Consider the following 12,195-nt stretch of genomic DNA (forward strand, 5'->3'; position numbering starts at 1 on the left):
CTGGCGTGGTGCAGGCAGCTACGAAAGCCTTAGGCCTAACGACAACTATGACAAAGACCGTCATAAAAAAAAAGAAAACAACCCGGAAAAGGGTTACGCGCACACAGCCGCGAGGAGACATCAGCACAATGGGTAGGTCCTACTGCGCTCACCGCACGAAGCCGATTTGCGATCGGCGCCCACCGTCCCGGACAGTGTCGGAACGCCCGTTGCCGAGCTGCAATACCAGCAAGCTCATCGTGGCACCCGTGGCCCCAGGCCACTCGGCTCCCAGAGCACGCGACTCCCGGAGTCGCAAAAGAGAGGTGAGAAAATATGTACAGAAAACTCTGACCACCCACGCGGCTTCCGTACTCACTCGCTACAGGCTTAGCGACTACGCGGGCGCTAGGCCTCGCGCTCCCTCGATGTGGTTTTCAAAGAAACTTCTCCAAAAGGCACAAAAAAATGCGCTGAGTATGTCGAAAGGTTCAAGCATGCTGCAGCAAAATTCACCTCGCACTCAAGAAAGCATGCCGCAGGGCCTAGCGATCAAAATTCACTCTAGGCCTAGCACTTGTCATGTCCGGACAAAGAACATCCCTTGCCGAGAACAAGCAGTCGTCCAGTGTTCCAAGAGTGGCCCCACCTTGGGCGCCAGATGTGGGGTTGTAATAGGGGGATAAATACGCGTTTCCCGCTTAGTCGCGGCTGACAGTCAAAACCGTCGACCCCACCCAGTGGTCGCGTGCGCTACCGAGCGCACGCCGACCACTGCGGGCCGTGCTCTTGGGAACAAAGGAACAAACAACACGTGCTGACAACAAACAGGCATTTATTGCTGCAATAACAACGCCAGCTAGCAACAGAACACACTAATGAATACAGGCCGTCTGACTCACCAGCAAGGCTACAGGCGAATGTTCGCCAACGCTAGGACAGGGGATAAACTCCGAAGCCGGACAAGACGGGCAAGCGGAATAAGTCCCACGAGGCTTCACCTTGCCGGTGACCTGCGGAGTGCCGCGAGGAGACGTCCGCTCGCGTTCAGGTCCCGATGCCGAAGAGCAGTTGGCTTTGTCGGCGTGCGCGCTGACAAGCTCAGGGGTGGCGCTTGTGCTGCCGAGACGCTGGCACCATCTCTCGATAGTTATGTTAACCACCAATGTTGGCGCCATTCTGCGATAGCTAGAATAACTACCGCGGGGGAAAGCCGACTTTAAAGGGGACGATGGGAGACCGTTCCCCACATGTATGATAAATTTGATACATATATAAACAACAACCTTAATCAATGAAATAGTCATAAACAGTTATGTACAATTAAAAGGAGCGGCAAACAATAAAAATTGTCTTTCAAAGTTACGTATTACACACCATATTCATCAATTCATCAAAACGCGACCTGAGGCTAGGAAATTCTCAGTCGCAAATTTTTCCTTCATGGTTTCTGCACATAAGGAGCTGGCCTCTCGTTCCTGTCACTTTCTTGGCATAATTGACAAAGAGGTGTCTGAGAAATTGTCAGATATCAAAGAAGCGGACCTTATAGCATAGCTGTTGGCAGTTCCTTCCGAGCAGCTCTGCAATAATGAATTCTCAAGTATTAGTTGAATCAGGATTGAAAGTAGTTTGCGAACATTTGTGTGCGGTAAGTATATGACGGCTTTAAAGAAAAAATACAATCCTTGTCCGAGAGGGCAAAAAACTCCGGTTTCGCATAACGCCGATCCACTATAATCTTCTCCTCTTAGAAGGGTGTACATGGGGCAGCGTATTTAGCTACATCGGAATATGTGAGAGTGGGTAATGGGATGGCTCGAGATGCCATCACTTCCTTCGGTTCCTCGGTTACTGTTTTCGGCAAAGAAATGGCTTCTTTGGCATCGACCCAAGGTTACTTGATTTTGCTCCCAGATGAAGCGTCCGTCTTGACGTTATAATGAGGTCAAGTGGCGCTGTTATGGTTGTCGCATCTCGCATGTCGTTCCCTCCCCACATTAGCCTTACTTTACCGACGAGAGCCTCAATGCGGTCGCTAACTCATTTTCCTGGTGAGGATGGAGCCGACATCTTTCCGCAGGAGGCATTCTACCAAATTTATGTACAGTAAATTACGCGGTTAACAGCAGTGCTTGAAGTCTTTCTTCAGTGAAAGGGTCCTTTAACTCTTAAGAAGTTTCATGGATGCTTTCGATATAACGGGTGAAATCATTTGTTACCCACTGCAATCGAGTATCATCTGCTTCATTTATTCGCCTCTTTTTACCTCTTCCAGTACAAGTGGTGTCATTAACATCATTATTTTATTGTTTTCTAAGCAAGCATGTAAAGATTTCATTAAAATAACATTGTTTTGCAAAATAAAATACTATTTACAATACAACATAACACATTTGCTAATTTAAAAATTATATATTAACATTGAAAACTCAACCTTAAAGCATTTACTTTGACAGTTATACTAATACTTTGGTATGCAAGCATTATGCAACTTACATTACATTTTTATGAAAATATTTTCATCTTCTGTGTTACCTGGATGGGTTCGCATCTAGCGCTAAAAGACGGTTTGTCGTTGCAGATGAGGTGCTGTCATGTTAGCCCTGAAGAAGCTTCGATGTGATAACCACTCAATTATTTTTTTATTCGTATTCTTATACAAGCTTGGAAAAAATTCGGATTGAAATGAACAAAAGTAGCTACAATGCCGCAATATATGTCATGCTTTTTGAACGTTTGCTGAGCGACAGTGTTTTTTTATATAAAGACTTGGTTCACGTTTATAGTAAGCTGACGACTTGCCGCTTCCGCATCTACCCTCTGTGTTCTTCCATTTCGGGGCTGCCCTCACCACGAAACCCGCGGGCGACAGCGCGAAACCAGCCAAAAGTCACCAGCCGCTGCTGAAGCAGACGCGGAGCGAACAGTGAGCAGGTCGCGCACCTTGCGGCGGCGGAGATCGTAACTCAAGGAGAAAAGTTTCCTTTGCTTCCGCGGCGATTGGAAAGACGTTAGAAAGAGCGCGCGCTCACACTCGTTCCTCCTACATTCGCTAGTGGGCGCCACCAGTACCATCGCTCGAGAAGTGGTGTGTTGATTCGCTGTCAGTGCAGACGATCGGGAAGGGGGACGATAATCCCGCAAAGTACGCAACCAAGAGATGCAGGCGTCGAATCATGAAGCGTGGGCACCAGAAAGAGGAAAGAATTAGACTGTAGACTCAAACGCGTGCTGGTGCTGGTGATAGCTTCTTACAGGTAAAATTCACGGCATATCCTGTATTGCTTGTGCTTTTAAAGGGGGTCCTAGGTACAACGATTTGAGAAATAATAAATGACACGGCTACTTTCCACTCATTTCTATTTTAAGAGTGTGCTGAATTGGTGGATCTCAGTACCAAGCTCTTGCCAGAAATCTCGGGGCAAATTTTTCGTTCATTATGCCTCCCCGTTCTCTCTGCAGCCATGGGAACAGCTTTGCGCCCATATACTCTCAGTGGTTGGTGACGAATAGCGCAGTGATCTGCGCAGTGCGTCCGGGAGGTACGCAAGCCTACGAGCCTTCGTGGAATGTTTACATGAGTGCAGCCATTGCCTCACGTGGAGAGAACTGCCATGCTGCATGAATCTACATGAGTTTAAGTTTGACGGAGAGGGGTGATGGTTTGATATCTTTCGCGGAGCAGGCTCCTTGAAGCTGCATTAAAATACTCGCGTCAGTGGGCTGTCTTACATGAAGAAGCTTCAAGTGTAGGCCACACTGTGTGCTCTGCACAAATATGCATGACACCTTCAACAGCGCACACGCCCTTTGTACACAGACATTACAGGTGCGCTAGAAATTACAAGACGTCGGTGCGGTTGGTCTGGTATGCAAAAAAAAATAACGATGGCTGCTGGTGCGGGGCTGCAGGTGTGATACGTGCCAACACAGTGACCATTTCACATGCGAGGTAGCTCCCTTTATAAAAACAAGCCGCGGCTGCTGCTCTTTCGATATCACCGATGGTAGTCTAAGAGCTTGTAGCCTGGTACCGGCAGCGGATGCAGCTCCAGTGCGTCCTAGGGGCTGTACGCGCTTCAAATTTAGTCCTCATCTGGCGAAAACTGATTGCAGACGTTTATTATTTACACCACCCAGGAAAGATAATTTCCATTTTTCAAAATTACACCTGCTGTCAAGTCGTAGCTCCTTCAAAGTGCTACCCTCCATGATGTTTCACAGTGTGAATCACTCAAAATATCTCACAGACTAAATGCGCACTCCAAACCCTCATCACAGCGTTTCCTTTGCGAACTTGCTTACTGTGAATGTCGACCGCAGCACGGAAACACGGGAGCATATAAACGACTGATACAGTGTTGGTGTTGCATTGACTAAGATCCAGCGCGCGAAAGTTCAGACACATAAGCGCTCAGGCCATCACTGAAGCCACGCGCAGTAGGCTCCCAACTTCATGTTTTCAACGCGACAGTATCGCCGTTCCATGTCCTTGTTCCATCGGTAGCGGTCTTAGCCGGCCGAGACGCGTTTATTGTGTAAAACGCGATTCGCCCGGCTTCGTTTTCGTGGAATGCTGGTACGCATTATTATTTTGCGCGGTGCCACAAGGGTCCGGGTACCACGAAAAGCCGACAGCCCCCTGAAAGTTTTTATCTTTTCAAAGACAAAATAGGAAGGCTTCATAGTCAAACAAATTTTACCGTACGACCGTACTCCACTATGTATAGAGTTGTGGAATCCCTAAAGGTGACCACTGAAACTGCCACGTTTTGGTCATATCTGCTCGGTCTCTATAATGTTGAGAGTAATCGCAATGCCTCCTGAACCAACACGAATGACAGGGCCGTATTCCATAAGGATCCTCTGGGAAGGAATATCACTTTTTCATCCCGTTTGGATTGACAAGAGCCTTGTGATAGCAATGAATGAAGAGAGCAATCGGCCAATCACGAAAATCACAAGGTAACAGGACTCCGCGGACGACAGCCTTCGCCACTCGCTGCTTTCATCGGTTAACCACCCGCTGTGGTATATCAATGCATCAATGGCCCTGTCGTTCCCACTGACGCTTGAAAGCCGCAGCTACGACACCAAACAACACAGACTAATGCCAGATGACCAAATTGGTGTGAAATACGCAGTCGATAACAGACTCTTAAGAACATGGTCCTAAATTCACATATCCTCATTGGAATAGGAACGTGAGCCTACGTAATCAACAAAAATATTTTTGTTATACGTAATCAAGACGGTAGCTGGAAATAAGATATCGATAGCTGTGGCGTGTTCGCATTACATGGAGCTGAGGTAAGAGGCACGCGCGTCACATGCCCTAAGAGATCGAATTTGCTTTTCACGCTAGCTGCGTAGCGTTCCCAGCCTCAGATACAAAAGCCAGTGATAACAGACAATGAAGCCGCTTCAGTGGCCTGCATGAAGAGCCTGGTGAAGCGAGGCGCCTTCATGCATCATGACCCCATAATGCATGCCGCACAAGCCTATTCAAGGAGATATCATTGAGGAGAGTTTTACACGCAGTCCCGTGAACTCTTTAGAGTTACCCAGTCTATAGCTTCTTAGAGATGTCACTACAGCATCTACACCTGCTCTCGATGCTCCAAGAGGCGTTTTCGACCTTATTATACTCCGTAGCGCACCACCTGTTGTAGCATTTTGGGTTGCGTTTAATTCTGTAAGCGTTGAGTCATGCCTCTGCGTGTTTTTGCGCTCATTTTCAATTTTCCGCTTTTAATGTATAGTATGGCTACGCAGGCGGGTGGGCATTACTTTGTCGGCGCTGTAAAAGAGCAACTGCTTGGTATATCGGAAAAAGAATAGTATCATAGAATAGAACATCAGGGAAAGGTGTGCAAGTGACAAAATGGTTGATGTGAATCAATTATGTTTTAATTAGAGCCATTAACAATAATAATTGGTTCACAGAAAATAAAAGGAGCAATGTCTGTCACACTTGTTCTGTGAACACCTTACCTGGCGCCGCAAAGGAAGGAAGGAATATGGGAGTAAAAGGGGTACCGTTGTGGAGGGCTCTGTAGTAATTTCGGCCACCTGGCGAACTATAACGTGCGCTGACATCGCACAGCAGACGGACACCTCTTCGTTTCGCCCCCACAAAAAGTTAATTACAGCTATTTAAGTGATGTACAGGAAAAGAAATGCTTAGTATCTTATTCGCGGAAAAGGAACTAGTTGATGTATCGAAAAAAGAATGGTACCATCGTATAGAGCATCAAAGAAAGATGTGCCAGTGAGAAAATATATTGGTGTGGGTTAATTACGTGATTAATGAAAGACAAATAAGTGGTTTACCTGAAAGGAAAGACCCAGTGTCTATCACTCGCAGAATTCCGCTGACACATCTCGCGGATAACACAACAACGCTCAGGCTTACGCATTTCTCCAAACCAGGTCTGCAGTGATCTCCGAACATATTTTCAATTTCATTTGGCTGGCATAGTACCTCCCCATTCTCTGTCTCACTGTCTTCATCACCCCACTCCTGATGTGGTTCAGATATCGACTCGAAGTTAGGCCATTGCGGCACCTATGCTTTTCTCGCACTCCACACACTCGCGATAAGCAAAGTAAGCACACTGTAAAGACGAATAACCTTATAAGGAAGTGAAAACTACAGGCACGCTTAGAACTTTCCGAAAATCTGAAGGCGAAAGCCAAGTTGGACAAATGTTTTATTAAACTTTTTTCATCTTCTATCTACACTCTACGACATTGAATCATACGAGTACATACTTTAAAACCGCAGCACATATCTTCAGGAGACACTTCGAGATGGCAGTTAGGACGAGCGACATTGTTAGCGCATCAAGTATTTTGCGCTTTAGTGTGTTTTATCGGTCTTCCCCGCCTGTGAGTAAGGCCCAGGACGTCGCCACCGACAGCGATGTGGAATGAACTTCTGAAATCCTACTGCAACATATACAAGGCGGGCGAGCGCTCTGCAAGTGTGCTGCCGCCGTTGACCTTTCCTTCCTCCTGCCCAGAGTCTTTGTTGCCCTCTCTCTCAATGCCCTTCAGCGGACTTGAAATGAATAATTATGGATTCGTTCTCAGGAATTTGGCGTAGACTAGTGGCTAGTGCGCTGGGCAGGAGCACGGAGGTATTCCAGTGCGAGCCTTAGGGTAGACATGATTCATTTTTTCTCTTATTTTTGTATTCACTTCCTTTACGCCGCAATGCGACCTTAAATCATAGCGATTTAAGTCTTTATGCTAAAAAGGTAATTTCATGTCTTCTAGCGCACTCCCTTTGAGGGGCAAGGTATACTGTCCATGTACCGGATAGATTTTCGTCACTATACATACGGAACACCTTGAAAGTCGACTTTCATCGCAAATTATTCCAAGGTCAAACAGTTACTAACGTAATTAGTCCAGGTGTAAATGTTGTTGAATTTTTAACTTCAAACTTCTGGTGCAGCTTTTAAAAGTTCCCTTGCGTTTCAAATTACATCAAATATATATGATGAAAGGAGGAATATGCACTCAAACTGGTAGACGAATATGTTTAGTTAGGACAAGTAGTAACCGCCGAACCGGACCATGGAAGAAAAATACCAGGGAGAAGAAGATTAGGTTGACGCTCATTTGGTAAGTGCAAGCAGGTCAATACTAAGCAGCTTACCGGTATCGCTCAAGGGGAAGGTATATAACAGTTACATCATACCCTAATTAACATGGGGGCTGAAACGTAGGCGATAACGAAGAAGTTTCTACTTAAGGTGAGGACAAAGCAGGAACGGAAAATGGTAGGTGTAACGTTGAGAGATAGGAAGCGTGCGGAGTGAATCAGAGAAATAACTTAATGAGATTCTACTGGAGATGAAGAAGAATAAATGGGCTTGTGCAGGACATGTAGTGCAAAGAGAGGATAATGAATGGTCGTGAGGATAAAAAAGTTGGATTCCAACGAAAGAAAGAGTGACAGGGGTGGCAGAAAGTTAGGTGGATGGATGAGGTTAAGAACTTTGTAGGGCTCAAGGGGATGAAGCTAGCATAGGATCAGGATAATTGAAGAAGCATGGGAGATGTGCGGCCTTCGCCCTGCAGTGAGTATAATCCGACTGATGATGACGATGACTCAGTTACTAACAGTATCTAATGTGACCTCCTTTACCCTACTACCCATCTCCTTTGAACAGACCTTCATGCCTGCTCTATTGATTTTGAGAGACTATTCACTGATTAAATTCCATAAATTTAGTGGTGAAAATCTACCCCCCGGGTAGGATAAAATACCGTTCTCCTACACCGAAGTGCTCTAGAGGGCATGCTACTTCAATTTTACTCACTTATAGGGTAAGTCGTGTTCAGAGTAAACTTAATCCTGCATGGCACCTGTCCCCAGCTTTTCTTGTTCTTGAAGTAAACAAACCAGCCCTGCCCGACGCCTTGTAATAGACACAACATTTTCGAGATCATTTAGAGTTTTTGATAATTTAACTAATATCACGAAACTGCTAGAAGGAGTCACCCGCCTCTTCTGCTAGGCTTGGGCAACGGCAGATATTTCGACGTTGATAGGGATCAACAGTTTATAAGCAAGATTTTCACATTCATACGCGTTTTAATGTCATCATCGCTTCCGTGCGCCTCATTTATTGTCGTTTAACTTGTGTGAGAATTTAACCTGAACTCTTGTATATCATATACAAGCTGACCGGAGTAGAAGCTGCCGTTTGACAGCTTTACAAGACCACGGGCATTCAGTTTAGCAGCAATCTTATTAGCCTTGCGTATGGGCATACATGCAAAGTACATCCCTTGTGCCTTTCAGCGCAAGTAAAAATGAATGTGAGGAGGATAAAGCTGTTTTCCAATTAACAGTCAGCACAACAACAATTGCAAGTGAAACCAAGCGAGAAGAAGCTCACAATAATGGGAAGTAAAAAAAATGGATAAAATAAGGCACGCACAAGATCCTTAAATGAAGTACAAAAAGTGCTTGAACAGGCGCTGGCGTCAATTACATGCTCGTTTAACATAGTTAAAGAAACACCCCACCCACTATGGGTTTCTTTGTGCCAGTCACTGTTGGCTCCTTTCTTATGTAAGTCATAACAAAGCACTTCGCTTTCCCTGCATTTGTTTGCTGATTTCACCGTATGAGTCACTTTCCAAACGCTATGACGTGGCGCGGACAAAGCTGCAAACAGATTAATTTATTTATTTTACAAGTTCCTACAGCGTCCTTCAGGTAATTATTGTAGGGCCAAGATATGCAATAGAGGCAATGCAGAAATATGGCGCTATATATACGTGTAGAATACATACACGATGCGAAATAAAAATACTGCAACACATCCATGGCAGCGTCATGATCGATAGTACACAATAGACAAAATAGAACAAGAAATACTGTGACAATTCAGTTAAAAAATAAATAGCAGAGACACTTAAAAGAATCAGCTGTGTCCAGGATAAACATATGATCATGTAGTAATTAAAAAACAAATGACTTAGAAGACCCAGTGACAATGGGATCTGGCAAACGTTCCACTGGTGTAATGTGCGGGGGAAAAAAGAAAATTTAACAACATTTATTCGGCATCTTATTTTCACGTTGTTGTCTACGCGGGCGGACACATAGCCACGTTTAATTACGTACGTTTTATTGATAATTCCGGTTTGATTTATGTTAAAAAGCAAAGATAATCATAAAAACTTACGCCTATCAGAAAGCAACAGCCACCCCAAACGTATCATAATCTCGGATGAACGGTTCGTGAAATCACGGTTTCCCGTCGCAAACAGAGTTGCGCGCTTCTGTATTCGCTCCAGCATATCAATATTATTTTTTGTTGTCAGGTCCCATACCACGCATGCATACTCCAGGATCGGCCGAACGTTTACGAAGGATAAGGTTTGTATTAGCTCAGGTGGAACGTGTCTGAAGTTGAATCTTGCGAAATTCAACACCCGGCTAGCTTTTGCCGTTAAGTACTCTGCATGAGCGTTCTATGACATTGTGCTCGAAAACATAACCCTTAAGTATTTGAACTCCCACAACAGACAAGGGAAAGTCATTGATGAGACAATCTTTAATTAAAGGCCGCTTTTTATTTGTGAACCTTGTCACATTGCACTTAGAGATGTTAAGCTTCATGTTGCACGTGCTGCACCACGTTAAGACAGGATTGATGTCTTCCTGCAAGCAGTTCTGGTCAGCTTCGCAGCCAATGTCACGATAGATACAGCAATCATCAGCGTATAGTCTGACACGGCTAGTAACAGTTGCGGCAAGTGGAAGTTTCCGAACGTCTGCAGCTAGCGCTCTTCGAATTTTCTGGATTTTTTATCGCTGTGAGATCTTTGTGATCTCGTCATCCTTTAGAATGGCGGGCGCCCGGCCCCTGCGCCCACCCGCCACCGTCGAGCAGGCTGCGGCCTACTCCACGGGTCACCTCAGCGTCGCGGACGTACAGCTTCCAGACTCGGTGGATGACTCCACAGTGACTGAGATGGATTCTGACAGCAGCTACACGCCTGTACAGTCGCGCCACCTGAAAAGGAAGCTGCGCCGAACATCAACAACGAGTGAGTCACCAAAGAAGAATGCTGACAAGCAAGGGATCTTTTCCGTGGCCTTCGTACCAACAACGGCGACGGCAAATCTGAATGTTATAATCAGACAGCACCTGACCCAATTTTTCGACCAGCTGGTTCCCGGTGAAGTTGACGAGGTCAGAATTGATCCCTGGAAGAATGTCCTCACCATGTAATGTCAAATCCCAGGCTACAGTGGACAAGCTGAAAGGCATTGGTGCGCTTGGCAACATGCCGGTCCGTTCCTTTCTTGCACATGGGAAAACGACTACTGCAGATGTAATCACGGACGTTGACCCCGAGAAAGTGAAACCGATCTCTGCACGCTGATCAAATCTACGGCGCGCATTGTGGATGTGTCATCGTTTCGGCCGCTCGAAGTGCGTTAAATTAGCCTTTTAAACTGAATCCCTCCCATTCAACGTTAAAATGGGCTATGTGAGACATCCATATCGGATGTATGTTCCAAGACTTGTTCAGTGCCACAAATGCAACAAGATCGGACATGTGAGTGCCGTTTGTCAAAACGAGGTATCCTGCGATGCGGCGGTACGCACCCTATGACACATACCAGACGGAGACTGTCAAGTGTGCTAACTTCTCGGGTGCCCATGAAGCGACGGCTAAGGACTGTCCTAAAATTCGGAACAGAGGGCTTATTCTAAAGAAGAGGGTGTGAGGTAATTCGACTCATCAAGAAGCGGCTGTGTCTATTCGTCGCCCGCAAGCAACGTTCCCGACGCCGACACAAGGAATCAGAAGGCAAGCCTAGCCTGGATAAGTCAACTTTACAGTTAACGTCTGCTCAGGTGCCGCAACAGATTGAGCCTAATCTCGCTGAGAGTACTCTGGCTGGAATGTCACAGGCAAAGGATCAGACAGAAGCTGTCGTATTACCTGCCGCCTCTGATGTTGAGTGGCCTGGTCTACCATCAAAGGTCATCACCAGGCCTCATCCCAGTCTGATTGCCACACGTGCTGAAAATTCCTACAGCCCCGACAGCCAGCAGGTGAAAGAAATGCTTAAACAGCTTGTTCGTTCAATGCGGGTGCTTCTCTCTAGCATCAACACGCAAACAGCAAAGTTTGCTTTTGTTTTTGGACGTATTTGAGCCGCTCTTGGAGACATTGCAATAATTCACAATCGTGCAATAAACTAACGCCTCCTGTGTGACAATGAACTTGCGCCGCAGTGCAGAGATGCAATGGAATGCCCGAGGCTTGCGTGGTCGTCTGATAGACTTCTGACAGCGGGTGCAGAAGTACCGCTTTCCTGTGATTGTGATCTGTGAGCCCAACATGCCGGCTGCTTTCCGCCTTTCTGGATATGCTGTGCTATGGTCTCGAGAAGCGGACGAAACAAGCAAAGTGCTGGTGTGTGTAGGCCAAGACATTGCACCCGTCCGCCATGCTCTACAGCCCCACAACACGAATCACTACATTTGTTTGACACCAACCCTGAAAAGACGAGTATGTTTTGTAATTGGTGCTTATATACCACCGTGGGATGGCTTGGACAAGTCATATCTTTTTTTTCAACAATCCAGTGTTATACAGCTCCTCATATTATTGTGGGTGACTTTGATGCTCACCACCCTCAGTGGGGTAGTGCCATGCATAATGAGC

This window comes from Amblyomma maculatum, chromosome 7 (genome assembly GCF_055883805.1).
Source record: "Amblyomma maculatum isolate TAMU_Amacu chromosome 7, ASM5588380v1, whole genome shotgun sequence".
NCBI classification, from domain to species: domain Eukaryota; kingdom Metazoa; phylum Arthropoda; class Arachnida; order Ixodida; family Ixodidae; genus Amblyomma; species Amblyomma maculatum.